This window comes from Pinus tabuliformis, chromosome X, assembly GCF_031772625.1.
Source record: "Pinus tabuliformis cultivar Carrire ecotype Pingquan chromosome X, CPIR1, whole genome shotgun sequence".
Lineage (NCBI taxonomy): Eukaryota > Viridiplantae > Streptophyta > Pinopsida > Pinales > Pinaceae > Pinus > Pinus tabuliformis.
In genome coordinates this window covers 1,100,421,121-1,100,435,508 of record NC_142308.1, presented here as the reverse complement: position 1 = coordinate 1,100,435,508, position 14,388 = coordinate 1,100,421,121, and positions in this window count along the sequence as shown.

The window sequence follows — 14,388 nt, the reverse complement described above, 5'->3', positions numbered from 1 at the left end:
GGGAATTGGATCTCTTCGGGCATGCCTTAGGCCACCAAAATGATCAACAAGAACAACCAGGCATAGAGGAATGCCTTGCCCTCATCATAGGCCTCCCTGTAGTCCACTAGAAATTCTTTACATAAATATTGATCCCAGTTATATTGGACTCCTTTGGCACACTTGGTAGCCAAAGAGACAACTGGTGCCGCTACTTCATCTGCACGACACTTTCTCATGATCTTACCAGCTAAGCTTTGTGCAACAAACTGCACTATGCCATATGATATGGACTAAATAGAGTACCCGCATGACTTCTTAACCAGAACAAACTCACTCTTCATTTGTTCTCTGTATGGTCCACTCCTTGGGATGGCAGTAATGTTATGCAGTGGATCAGTAAGTCAGTGATTGGGATGGCATTATGAAACTAGCTCACAAAAGGATACTAAAGATAGATCAAAAACTTAAAAATCAGCCTCTTCGAAGGGGTAACCTCCCTTACATTACATGAATGAACAATTCTTGGATGATACAAATGACAAGACCTCCTTTCTATATATAGGAGTCTAAGGGGTCCCAATAAAATCAGAGCCTACATAATAATAATATTGTAGGGGCACAACAATAAAAATAGTGGGCTCCTATGGGGTATAATAATAACAACATGGGGAATATATGGGCACAATTATATAATATGGGGGTTGCACTAATAACAATAAGTGGTTACACTAGTAGTATAAGGATGTAACATGCCCCTCTCCTTCAAAAAGTGTTGTCTTCAATGCTTTTGTAGTTTTGGATGCTTCTGCATAAAATTATCATCCTCCCATGTGGAATCTTCAGCAAGTAAGTTCTTCCACCTGATGAGATACTCTAAAATTGATCGATTTTGTAGCTGTCGATTTCTTATTTTTGTGACTGCTTCCGGTTCCAATATGATTTTTCCTTCCTCATCAAGTTCTGGCAATATTGTTTGAACTAGGATCTTCTCACCTATATGTTGGAAATAATACTGAGAGTGGGGTGAATCAGTATTATTAGATCAATAATTTGATTTTCAAAACTGATTTGTATATGCTACCTCAGCTTAGTGAACTAGCGTGTATACGCAACTGTACTTAATGCAACCAACGTATATGCAGAGATCTTTGGATTTACCCAAATTATCATGCATTGAACTTTAACCAGTATATCAAGAATTCGTTATACAGTGTAGTAATAATAGAATAAAGCATCACACATAAGGAACGCACATGAGCACTAAGATATAAGATGGAAACCCAATGTGGGTGAAAACCACCTGCTGTTGTCATCTCTATGTTCTTTTAATAATAAGAAAATTCTGTTTAAAATTTTTATATTGGTGCAGTATTATACCAGTATGCAGGCTTCTACCTTCAGAAGGCTACAACCATCTCTCATTCTCTAGGTTCTACTAGAAGGGAGCTACAACCCCCTAGCTCTTATACTAGCTGATATATTTAGTAGTATGTAGGTGTCGGCCTATAAAATGCTACAACCTTATCTTTTCTTCCAGGGACCATGCTTCATAAATTTTCAAACTGGATCCATCAATAACATCAATCAATCATCAAAATATATCTACATCAACCAATCTCCTTTTGAACCAACCACAACCGAATCGATCAATCACTTTGACAACCCATCAATCTAATCATTCAGAATGTTGTCACCCGAATATAGTAACTAGAATCCAAGCCAGAACCCAGAACACTGCAACAGCAAATAGAAGCAACTAAAACATATATTATAAGGTATACGCTACTTCCATGTGTCGAACCTGTGTGCATATGCACTTTCCTCAATGCGAACCAGCGTATAGATGTGAATATCAAATTTATGATGTATACGTTGTTTTGATATGTAGAATTAGCATGTATACGCTTCTTTTCTAAAGTGAACCTGCATATAGATCTGTAAATGATGATTTAAACATTAAAAATATTCCAGACTTCAGTCATACCAAGATCATCATCTTTACAGACTACAACATGTGCCAGTTATTCAGATACATGATCAAACCCCATAAATATAGTTCACTTCAAGCCTTAGGATCCTGATATATCATTAGGTCTTACCCTTCATCAAATGCTAAGGTATCCTTGGTTCAAATCAAGAATAACACCATAAGCTAATAACCTACATATTATATCTCAAACTTCATCAGATATTCAATACTTGCACACCTTGGCCTAATGATCTTCTCCTCCTTTTATAGTTTGTAGGCGTTTCTCAATACCATGGACCAAAACCACTTAGGACCAATACCTTGGACCAAACGCCTAGTGTTAATACCTTGGACCCAATACCTTGGACCAATGCCATGGATCAAAATATCATGGACCAAATACTTCGGGCCAAAAATTTATTTTTCCAAGGTATACGTGCTTTTATTTTTGTGAAAGTGCGTGTGTAAGTATACGCAACTTGTATACAGTGAACCTGCATGTATACATAGCTTGGTCAGTTGTGAACCTGAATATACCTCTCTTTCTTCATTCTGTGAAGACTGATCTGTAATTCTTTTCTGTTTACCTGCTATACTATGATCTTTCATCTGAGCGAGTTATTATGCTACAAGTGGTTTGCCATCAAGTACAACACATACAACATAATGCCAACAATCTCCCCCTTTGGACTTGATGGCAACAACCACTCCAAGGCACTCTCCCCCTTTGACATCAAGGGTAAAGGGTCATGCTCCCCCTTAGTGCATGCTAAATTCTCTGATACGCTGAAGTGTGTTGATTGAACTCCCATGCTCGAGTCCATGCTCCCCTTGCACATAAGCAAAGTCTGCAAAAAGATGTTCTAAAAGAAGAACATGACTCTATACATACATCACAAACAACCTTCCTTTCACCAATGACTCATACATACATCCATCTCCCAACCAAGTGGGGATATACAAAATTTGACTCCTCCACCCAACCAAGTGGGGATATATCAATTGTTTAGACATGTCAAAAAGAAGAAACATTACATCATCCATCCCATGCATAGTGGGATTACAAATTAGGTCTTTTCATGACCGTTACACTAAAATATATACATGACATATATAACAGAGACCAAATATCTTAAACAAGACCATAATGGTTATTAACAACTATCATATGATTTGGACCATCAACAACATATGTCAACAGCATCCAGACCAACAACCTGTATATGTCCATCATTAGTTCCCAAAATGTCATCAACCATGTTCTCCATCTGAACCTGTTCCACCTCTTCACTGTCAAATATCAAAGCATCATCATCAATCAAATATACATCAAGCTATCAACAACTTTATGAGGAGAAATATATTTCCACATGTTATCAGAAGATTGAAACAATCATGAAACAAAGAAGATAATTGACAGAACCATAGCAGACCCCTTTTTCCTGAGTCTGACCCACTGCTTTTCTTTAAACCAACATATACGCGATTGTGCCCACAGAAACCTGTATATGTACGTGACTATGCTTTATGAAGCTCACGTATAACCACCTTTTTATGAATAAAATAGGTTTTAACAGTAGGATGATGCAGCAACTACTCCCAACTTTTGCCTGAGATATTCAAATGTCTCTCTGGTCAGTGGTTTAGTGAATATATCAGAAACCTATTCTTTGGAGGGAACATACTCCAATTTGATCTTTTTTTCAAGCACTTGTTCACGTAGAAAATGATATTTGATGCGTATGTGCTTGGTCTTGGAGTGCATGACTGGATTCTTTGAAATACTGATGACACTTGTATTATCACATAGAATGAATATGGGTGGAGTACATGTGATTTGCATGCCTTGCAAGGTTTGCATCATCCAAAGTATTTGTGTGCAGCAAGATGCAACAACCGCGTATTCTACTTCAGATGTAGATAATGCAATTGAACTTTGTTTCTTGTTGAACCAAGACGCTAGCCTGGAACCCATATACAATGCACCACCACTAGTGATTTTTCTGTCATCAACACTTCCTATGCAATCTGCATATGCATGAAGTGTAAGATATGCATCTCTAGGATACCATAAACCAAATTTCTATGTTCCTTGAAGATATTTGAAAATCCTTTTGACTACCTGAAGGTTCGATTCCTTTGGATTTGCTTGGAATCTTCCAACTATTCCCACTACATGAATGATGTCTGGTTGAGTACATGTTAGATAAAGCAGACTACCAATCATGGATCTGTAAGTTGGTTGATGTACTACCGCTGATTAATCATTTGAGATAAGACTGCATCCCGTTATGATTGGGGTACATACTGCTTTAGAATATTCCATGCCGTAATTTTTCAGGATATGTTTGAGATACTTGGTTTGTGAAAGAAAAATACCATCTTTATTTTGTTGAACTTGTAGACCAAGAAAATAGGTAAGCTCACCAAGCAAGGACATTTCAAATTCTTGCTGCATTACTGAAGCAAAATTCTAACTCATGGATTCTTCATTGCTACCAAAAATGATATCATCAACATACACAACAATTATTAACAATTTATCAGTGTCCATCTTTGTATATAGGTTGCTATTTGCTAACCCCTTTGAAAAACCTTGTTGGTGGATATATTTGTCAAGATGGTAATACCATGCCCTTGGAGCATGTTTTAGACCATCGACAACTTTTTTGAGTTTGCATACAAGTTTTGCATCATTTCCAAGAATGAATCATTCTAGTTTTCAATATAGACTTCTTCTTCTAAGTCTCCATTAAGAAAGGCATATTTTACATCCATTTGGTATACTTTGAATTTCTGAAAACAAGAAAGAGCGAGAAACATTCTTATGGCTTCAAGTCTAGGAACAGGTGTAAAAGTTTCTTCAAAATCTATACCTTGTTGTTGATCATATCCTTTACAAACAAGTTTGGCCTTATTTCTAATAACTTCTCCATTTTCGTTCAACTTGTTTTTCAATATCCATTTAGTTCCTATGATATTCTTATCATGAGGTCTAGGAACTAATTCCCAAGTATTATTCTTTTCAATTTTCTCAATTTCTTCATTCATGGCCTTGACCCAACATTCATTGCATGCTTCATTTACATTTTGAGGTCATTGGAAGATATTAATTCTAGATAGCTTGAGGCTTCACCAATGGTTCTTCTTCTCTGCACACCTGCCCCTTTTTCCCCCAAAATTTGAGTTTCTGGATGATTTTTTTGAGCATACCAGGACGGAGTCTTTTCTTCTATCGTTATCTCTTCTTCTGGTGCTTCATTGGTTTCTTCTTCAGAATCAGTTTGATTTAATGTGGGGAAATGATCCTCATCTTCTTCATTGTCATAATCTTCAATTTTTATCTGTTTTGGATTTTTGCATGCTTCATCAACCACACCATCAATACTTTCAATAATTTTCCCAAGTCTTTTATTATAACATTTATATCCCTTACTTTGGGAAGAGTAGCTAAGAAGAATACCTTCATCTGCTATAGGTTCAAACTTACCGAGTTTTTCATCAATCCTTTTGATGTAACATTTGCTTCCAAAAACTTTGAAGTATTTACAGTAGGAGTCTTACCATACCAAAGTTCATGTGGAGTTTGAGTGTTGTTTACTCAAACATTTTCTTGGTTGAGAATAGTGATAGCGGCAAATGAAGCTTCACCCCAAAAGGTTGTAGGAGTTCCAGATTCATCTAGCTTAGCATGAGCCATTTGTTGAATAGTTCTGTTCATCCTTTCTACCACTCCATTTTGTTGAGGAGTCCTTACAGTGGAGAACCACCTTTTTATTCAATGTCATTCACAAAAGTCAAAGAATTTATCTGAGGTAAATTCTCCTCCTCAATCAAATTTGAGGCATTTGATTTTGCGATCTGATTCATTTTCAACCAAAGATTTGAAGGCTTTGAAATTTTCAAATGCTTCATCTTTATGCTTTAGAAGACCTATCCAACACATTCTGGAAAAATCATCAATGAACAATATAAAGTATTCTTCTCCACGAGGTGGCTTTTTCCTTGATGGCCCACATAAATCAGTATGAACATGTTCAAGAGGCATATTAGCTGATCCTTCCTTTTTGATGAAGTGAGATCTGGTTTTCTTACAGAATTGACATGATTTGCATATAGTATCTTCAGGAATGTTGATATCTAGAAGATCACGAACAACCTAGAATTTGCATGCTTTTCTTATTTGAGAAAAGCTTAGATGTCCCAATATTTTGTGTCATAGACAATTCTCATCATTTTTTCTTAGATAGCACTGTTGTTTTCCTCCCTTGAGTATCTATAGGTTGTTTGGAGTTCTTGTACCTTTGATCACAGTTTCTCTTGTATCAAGCTCATGAATAACACATCCATTTGATCAAAACACTACTTCATTTCCTTGATCACACATTTGATTCAAACTCAACAGGTTATGCTTTAAGCCATCAATATACATAACATTCCCACCTTTAACTTTTTATTTCAAGAAAACAGAGCCTTTACCTTTTATGGCAGTAGGAGTGTCATTTGCAAATGAGACACTCTTTTCCTTTTCTAAGGAATTATATGAGTGTAGTTTTTCTTTCTCACTTGTCATGTGTTTTGAGCATCCACTGTTGATGTACCATTGGTTTTCTTGTTCTTCTCCATATTTTGAGATTTAATGGATTTTTCTCCTTTTGAGATATTTGCCAAAATTTACTCCTGCATTCAGATATTTCATGGTCAAAGTTGTTACAGATTAAGCATTCTGTTTCATTTTCAGGAAGAGAAAAGTTATTATAGGAAATTTTCTTGATCCCTATCACATTCCTTTGATTTCGTGATTCTCTAGCCATAATGGTTTTGTAGGAAACACATTGAGTAGCTTTGTGTCCAAAATTATGACATGAGAAACATTCACCAATAAAGAAGTTCCTACGATTATCGAATCTACTGACCTGGTGATTGTAATTTCTATTGATATTCATATTTGAAGCAAATTGAGCACGATTTACCTGAGGTTGGTTGTGGCTTTTGTTCATCCTTGAAGAAAATTGAGCCTGATTTACTTGGTGATCTACTTTATGCCTTTGTTGACGAGTGTCAAACTGTCCATTGCTCTTTGCTACATCAAGATAGCTTTTAGTGGAGGTTGACGGCTTCTGTGATTGAGATGCTTATTCAGTATATCCAATTCCTATCTTTATTAGAGGAGAATGTTGCACTTTGATAATTCATTTAAGGTTTCTGATCCTTTAGCAAATCTAAGATTCAGTACTTTTTTTTTCTCAAGATCCTTTCTTAGACCCACAATTTCACATTCTATTTTTTCATTGTGTTTTTCTCTTTCAGTAAGTTGGTATGTCAAGGTATCTATAATCATATTCTTTTCATCTAAATAGATTTTGAGTTTAGAGATTTCTTCATAAATGTCATCTTCATCTAAAGCATCTAAGAAATGATCATCTTCATAAGCCATCAGATGTCTATAGTCATTACTATTTTCATCTTCATCACTATTTGATAAACAATTGTTATCTTCATGAGTATAGTAGCTCCTTTTACTTACACTTTTTTTTCTATTCCATTTTGCAAATTCCTTCCCTTTATCATTTTTATCTTTATGAAGACATTCGGCAGCATAATGACTAACTGTACCATAGGTAAAACATTTGAAAGGTAGTTTACCTATGAATCTTCTGGAACCCCATTGAAGCTTCTTGAGAAAGTTTACTTCCTCTTCTTCTTCTGAAATATATCCTGATTCATTCAGTTTTTCTTTTCCTTTTTTTGAAGCTTTAAATGCAGCTTCTCTCATATCTGATGGACCTCATTTTCTCATCTCAAAGGAATTTAAGATTCCCTGAAGTTGTGTCACAGTAATAGTTTGTAGATCCTTCTTTTCTTCTATGGTAGATACTTTTGATTCAAATTTAGTAGAGAAGGATCTTAAAACTTTTTCATCTATGGTAACTTCCTTTTTTCTCTTCACCTAGATTCTTCACACAATTAACAACCTCATTAATATGTAAGAAGTAAGTAGCTATACTTTCATCATTGTGCATCTTGAGAGTTTCATATTGAATTGTGAGAGTTTGTAGTTTAGCACATTTTACCTGAGAGTCTCCTTCGTAGCTTAGAACAATTTTGTCCCATATTTCTTTGGCTGATTTGAGCTGCATAACTTTGACAAACTCTAATTGTGATAGACTTCCCAATAATGTATTGACAACCTTGGCATTGGTTTCATATTGCTTTTTACCTACCATATCTGTAGGAATTGCTGATGGAAATGTATATCCTCCTTCCATGATTTCCCAGACATCCATTCCAAGTGATTGAAGATAGGTTGTGGTTCTTACCTTCCAATAAACAAAGTTGCTCCCATCAAAGATTGGCGGTCTGATGGATCCCCCACTTTCTTGATTACTCATGATGCTGGATCTTCCTTCAAGTGATCAAGCTTCTTCTTGAGGACATGCTCTGATACCAATTGTTGGAAATAATACTGAGAGGGGCGGGTGAATTAGTATTATTAGATCAATAATTTAATTTTAAAAACTAATTTGTATACGCTTCTTTAGCTTAGTGAACTAGCGTGTATATGCAATTGTGCTTAATTCAACCAGCATATATGCAAAGATCTTTTGATTTACCTAAATTATCATGCATTGAACTTTAACCAGTATATCACGAATTCATTATACAGTGCTGTAAAAATAGAATAGAGCATAACACATAAGCAACACACATGAACACCAAGATATAAGGTGGAAACCCAATGTGGGTGGAAACCACTTGCTACTGTCATCTCTATCTTCTTTTAATAATAAGATAATTCTGTTTACAATTTTTGTACTGGTGCAGTCTTATACCTCTACGCAGGCTTCTACTTGGAGAAGGCTACATCCATTTCTCGTTCTCCAGCTTCTACTGGAAGGGATCTACAACCCCCTAGCTCTTGTACTAGCTGATATGTTTACTAGTACGTAGGTGCCAGCCTATAGAAGGATACAACCTTCTCTTCTCTTCCAGGGACAATGTTTCATAAATTTTCAGACTAGATCCATCAACAACATCATTCAATCATCAAAATATATCTACATCAACCAATCTCCTTTTGAACCAACCACAACCGAATCGATCAATCACTTTGACAACCCATCAATCTGATCATTTAGAATGTTGTCACCAGAATACAATAACCAGAACCCAAGCCAGAACCTAGAACACTACAATAGCAAACAGAAGAACCTAAAACATATTTTATAAGGTATACGCTACTTCCATGTTTCAAACCATCATGCATACGTGCTTTCCTCAGAGTGAACCAGCATACATATGTGCAAATCAAATTTATGATGTATACACTGATTTGATATGTAGAACCAGCGTGTATATGCTTCTTTTCTAAATTGAACCTGTGTACAGATATATAAATGATGATTTAAACATTACAACTATTCCAGACTTCAGTCATACCCAGATCATCATATTTACATACTACAACATGCACCAGTTATTCAGATACATGATCAAACCAAATAAAGATAATTCACTTCAAGCCTTAAGATCCTGATATATCATTAGATCTTATCCTTCATCAAATGCTAAGGTTCATCCTTGGTTCAGATAAAGCACAACACCATAAGCCAATAACTTGCATATTAGATCTCACATTTCATTAGATATTCAATACTTGCACACCTTGGCCTAATGATCTTCTCCTCCTTTTATAGTTTGTAGGCTTTTCTCAATACCTTGGACCAATACCATGGACCAAATACTTCGGACCAAAAATTTATTTTTCCAAAGTATATGCTCTTTTGCTTCTGTGAAAGTGCGTGTGTACGTATACGCGACTTGTATACAGTGAACCTGTGTGTATACACAGCTTGGTCAGTGTTGAACCTGCATATACCTCTCTTTCTTCATTCTGTGAAGACTAATCTGTAATTCTTAGTTGTTTACCTACTATACCATGATCTTTCATCTGAGTGAGTTGCCTTCTGAACTGATTCCTTGAAGCTACCCTACATTTCATCACATCTGTAAACACTACTATCATGCATTCTATCACATCTGATATCTCTTCAGTAGATTCATCTAGTTACCATATACAAGTGAGTTGTTCTGCGGCAAGTGGGTTGCCATCATGTACAACACATACATCATAGTGCCAAAACTATAACCTTCTTTAAGCATGAAACATGGAAAACTGGGTGCACTCGGGAAGATGCAAGAAGCTCCAATTTGTATGCCATAGTACCAATTTTTTTGTTAATAGCTTGTGCGCACAATAATTCTTTGGTGATAATTTATTATCCTTCTTAGCTTGCTTGATAGACATTTGTTTGTATGGTTGTAGTCATATAAATACCTAATCACCTACATCAAAAATTATTTCACTACGATGTTGATGTTAATGTTGTTTCATTCTATTATGCACCAAAGTGAGGTTATCCTTTAAGAGTTTGAGAACTTTTTGTTGATGCTTCATGTGTTCTTCCACTACTTGAACCTTATAACTTTCTTTTAAATATGATGTGATGGATGGTGGATGATATCCATAAAGTGCCATAAAAGGGGTTATTCTGGCTATAGTATGGAAGGAAGTGTTATACCACCATTCAACTAGAGACAACGACTTGACCCATTGTGCCTGTTTATCATATACAAAGAAATGGAGATATCCTTCCAAGAATTTTTTCACTATATCAGTTTTCCCATTAGATTGAGGATGATAAGATGAGCTATGAGCTAACTAAGTACCCAAATATTCCACCTCTTGTACTCTAAAGAAAAATTTTGAGATTTTTGCATATAATCATTTCTCCTCCACTAGTTTGTGCACCCTGTCAGCATGTTGAACATGATACTTCCAAGACTTGTTGTAGATTAGTATATCATCAGAAAATACTAACACAAATTTTCCAAAGAAGGGTTTGAAAATGGAATTCATCAAATCGTGAAATGTAGAAGGTGCATTGGTAAGGCCAAAAGGCATGACGAAAAATTCATAATGACCCTCATGAGTTCTAAATGTTTTTTTTGGAATGTTTTTATTCTTCATTCTAATTTGATGATATATTGAATGAAGATCCAACATGGTAAAATAAATTTCTCCACGTAATTCATCCAATAATTCATCAAAGATAGGAATGGGGAATTTATCTTTAATAGTAGGCTTGTTGAGCTCCCTATAATCTAGGCACATGCACCATGATCGATCCTTCTTGTGTACTAATACCACTAGAGCAGAGAAAGAACTTTCACTAGGGTTAATTATACCAACCTCTAGCATTTCTGCAACCATACATTCAATTTCATTCTTTTGGGCATATGGATATCTATAAGGCTTAATTTTTGGGGGAACACTTCCAGGAATCAAATGAATAACATGATCGTGATCATGAATAGGTGGGAGACCTTTGGGAGTGTCAAATACATTGGAATTATTGTCCAAAATGTTATGGACAAATGGAGAAATAGATGATTTCGATGTGGGAACCTCTAGTGAACATAATTATGCAATTACACCCCATTGTTCTTTCTTTAGAAGCTTTGCCATGCTATTAGAGCTGATTATCTTTCCCAGTTTCTATGCGATACCCCTTAATTCAACTTCATTTCCTTCCCAACAAAATTTCAAGAAAATTTCTTGAAAATTAAAAGCTATTGTACCCAAAGATTGTAGTCATTGGACTCCTAGTACAACATCTACACCACCCATTGGAATGGAAGGCATTGGACTATTCAAGACATATTATCCCATGGATAGCTTCATGTTGTGGCACTTTCTAGAGCAATTTATGGTTCCTCCATTTCCAACCATTACTTGACACTTTGGTGTTGGATATAGGAAGAAATTCAATTCCTTGGCTATCTTATAATGAAAACAATTATGAGTACTACCCAAATCAATCAAAACTATTACCTTTTTCTTCTTGATATTCCCTTCTATATTGAGAGTTTGAGGAGTGGTAATTCCTATCAATGCATTACAAGATGTGGTAAGATTCATTTATTGTTTCTCTAGGATTGGTTCCTCGCATATATCCTCTTCTTTTGACATTTCTTGGTTCTTTTCTTTCTCCTCTTCCACATCTATGTAAATTAATTTCTTCATAGCACACTTACGAACTTTATTGTATTTTCTATCACAATTGTAATAAAACCCTTTTTCTCTTCCTTCTTCCAATTGTTGTGTGTCAACCTTATAGGTGGTGAAAGGCTAGGAGCAACAACACTTACATCTTTATAGTTGTGACTGGTAGGCTTCCTTATTGCCATAATTTTTATTTCCATGTTTCTTGCCAACTTGAATGCCTTCTCCAATGAATCAGGTTCCCAAAGGTGAACCTCATGTTGGATGTTATCCTTTAAAGTCCCTATGAACAAATCAATCCTATGCTCCTCTGGAATATATTTTACCCTTATATTCAATTTTTGGAAGTCCTCAATGTGCTCCATCATTGGACCTATTTGTTTGAGATTTATCAATTAGCTAAAAAATGTGTTTCTTTTTGTATCCTCATAATATGATATCATTTCTTATGTAAAAATTACCCAAGCGACAAATTGTTTATGAGAGAAAAGCCATCGATACCATACAATCAGATTTCATTCCAAATATAGATTTGCAATGCGTACCTTTTGCGTGTTTTTCACATTATGGAGATTGAAATATTGCTCTATCTGTAGTATCCATGTTACAGGATCCTTGCCATCAAACTTTCTCATATCGATCTTTGGAGCATGGTGGGTCTTCAATCCAATGTTAAAGTCTATGAAATCATGATTAACATGTATTTTATTCTCATCATGATTTTCCTTTAATACCCTTTCGCCATTAGTAAGAATTTCTTGTAGCAACTTTGTCAAATATGTCTTCAAAGCTTGCATGTTTCCTTTAATTTTTTCCTCTATACCATCCATATTAGCTTCCATGCCCTTTGAATTCCTTCAAACTAATTTTTCAATGAAACTTATGCAAAACTTGAAAAACAAACTACACACCTTTTTTCACTTTGCAGGTGCTCGATATTGAATCTATTGTATCTCTATAATTTCAAATCTCTAATGTATAAAATTGCATCCCGCAGTATCCCTACGAGTCCTCTTTCCAACCTCACAAGTTTGATCAATATTGGATTCTCGATGGAAGAGTTATGATAAATCTCCCACGATGATATGATTATAGACTTGTTTAGTAGAGACAACTTGTACGAAGTACCACGTGTCACTATTTCTACCTTAGACCTGAAACCAATACATAGAAAGATACATGCAGTCCTATTTCTATAAATTTTCATGAAATTTCAATATGATTCTCAAAGAGAAAGTTATGAGGATTTTCCCTAGGTCGCATGTTTCTGGTTTAATTTAGGATCTTGTAAAAACCCTAAATGTCTTAGACTATATATCCGAAAATAGAGCGAAACAAGATCTGAAATTCAGGTCCAAGATTCATCAATATTTCATATCAAATTAGTTTGAATTTCCAGTCATAATATTTGTAGAAACAAATTATAGTGAAAATGCCATGCTGACCTATTTGTGATGGAATTATGGAGCTTTGCAAAACCCTAACTTCCTCAGCTGATAGATCTGAAAATATAGCAAGATAAGATCTGAAATTTAGACTCTAGGTTTAGAATGATTTCAGATCAAATGGTTTTTTTTTAGCTTCTGAAACTTAGTAAAAAAAAAATTATATTTAAAATTCCATAATGACCTGTTTGGAACATTGAAACCCTAGAATCCAAAGCTCTGATACCAAATGTTATGAAACTGGCTCACAAAAATATAGAAAAGATAGATCAATGACTTCAAAATTAGCCTCTTCAAGGGGGAAACCTCCTTTACATTACAAAAATGAACAATTCTCGAATGATACAAATGACAAGACTTCATTTCTATATATAGGAGTCTAAGGGATCCCAATACAATAAGAGGCTACATAACAATAATATTGTAGGGGCACAACAATAATAATAATGGGCTTCTATGGGGCATAATAATAAGAAAATTGGGACTATATGGGCACAATAATACAATAAGGGGGTTGCACTAATAACAATAAGGGGTTACACTAGTAGTATCGAGACCTAACAGATGGGTTTTCCTAAGTAGAGACACCCATCATGTACCAGTGTCAACAATTGGTGCACACATATGGTCTTAATATTGGTGTGACTAAAGTGAGTCACCCACAACATGTTTAGGAGCCCTATCCCCTAACTCCTGCAACACAGTTCATTAGTTCAAGGCACGCGACATACGACTCTTCATAGTAGACCTTCTTGAGGTACTTACTCGACGCAAATTATGGAAACCTCTCGTGGTCTCCTAGAACCAAATCCTCCATTTTCAAATTTGGTATCCAAGTGAGCATCAGTCCCTCAAATAGTACATTCTATAGTATCAAAAGTGTAGAGACCATAAACTTCGAGAAATCTAGGTCTTTGGGCACTTTC